This window comes from Saccostrea cucullata, unplaced genomic scaffold, assembly GCF_032062105.1.
Source record: "Saccostrea cucullata isolate Sc308-1 unplaced genomic scaffold, CSIRO_AGI_Scuc_v1 ctg273, whole genome shotgun sequence".
Classification (NCBI taxonomy): Eukaryota; Metazoa; Mollusca; class Bivalvia; order Ostreida; family Ostreidae; genus Saccostrea; species Saccostrea cuccullata.
In genome coordinates, this window is record NW_026927629.1 from 218,620 (window position 1) to 220,020 (window position 1,401).

The 1,401-nt window shown below is 31.5% G+C and overlaps 1 long non-coding RNA gene across 1 annotated transcript; it reads left to right on the forward strand.

Annotated features, from left to right (window-relative positions):
* The first annotated feature begins 780 nt into the window (after window positions 1–780).
* On the forward strand, window positions 781–1,401 carry LOC134275008 (uncharacterized). The gene is made up of 3 exons (XR_009993754.1): window positions 781–827; window positions 978–1,148; window positions 1,328–1,401. It is a non-coding gene; the product is annotated as an uncharacterized LOC134275008 (long non-coding RNA).

Below are 1,401 nucleotides of genomic sequence, written 5' to 3' on the forward strand. Positions count from 1 at the left end.
GCATTCCATGCTCTTTAGTTACGTTTTGTCTTCGTCTAATTTTCAAATTTGACTCTTGCTTAAAGTAATCACAATAAAACTCTTGGATAAAGCGCCTTTTATAAAACCTCGTGGATATAATGATTTTATAAGGAATACTGTAAGAATTTATGAACTGATATGGAGTAATTCTCGGTTTTACGCATTAAGGAAGCAAATGTCGAATTATCATTTGTTTCATTTTAACCGAATTTTTACTCTTTCATTTCAATTTTGCAACTCATATCATTGGTATATTCAAGTATCATCTGTTTTATTATCTTCTTGAAGGTGAGCGTAGCATTCTCGATGTGCCTATTCAGTTTGGAGACCCATATTATAGTCACGTGGTTAGTTCGGGTGTGGGCCGATGAGCAAAATTACCGTGGACCAACGTAGGGTTACCAACAGTGGGACAACGTTGGAAAAAAAAATTGGGCCAACGTTGGCCCAACTATGTTTTGCTATCTGGGCAGTCTAATTTTCAAATTTGACTCTTGCTTAAAGTAATCACAATAAAACTCTTGGATAAAGCGCCTTTTATAAAACCTCGTGGATATAATGATTTTATAAGGAATACTGTAAGAATTTTGAACTGATATGGAGTAATTCTCGGTTTTACGCATTAAGGAAGCAAATGTCGAATTATCATTTGTTTCATTTTAACCGAATTTTTACTCTTTCATTTCAATTTTGCAACTCATATTTGTATATTCAAGTATCATCTGTTTTATTATCTTCTTGAAGGTGAGCGTAGCATGATGTTCGATTTCTTTGGAGATTATGGGACATTTTCAAAAGATATTAAAGTAAATATGTCTCACATACTATCTGTCGTTTGAGAAACGAATTGAATAAAACAAACTAATAGTCAAAAGATACTTATGATCCAAATATTGACAATTGCTTATAATTCTTTTTTTCTCTCTAGTCGTATGCATATATTTCTTTAATTTCAGGTTAAACAAGAGAATTCTTTTTTCCCTGTTAATGAAACAGATATATCAACAATCGACAAAACCTTTCAAAATTGCGATTCAAAGTTCAATAATTTCTTTCTTTCTGGAAACGACATTCAAACATTGAACCTAATATCAGCTGTTGCGTCCAGTTTCAGACTATTTCCATACGTATGTAGAAGAATTCCTTACTCAGTTATAATGTTTTATTTTTAAAAAATAAATAAATCATTAAATTTTATATCGATTTTCAAACACTTTCAAAAAGTAGATTTATTAAAAAAACATCCAAATTCAAATTTGATTTTTTTTTTTAAATTTTAACCTACCCTAATATTTGTTGCCTTAAGGAGGATAGAACTACGACGGAGGACGAAGTCACTAGAGGAGCTGAAATTTTAGTCATCGATACTTCCGGGGGAGG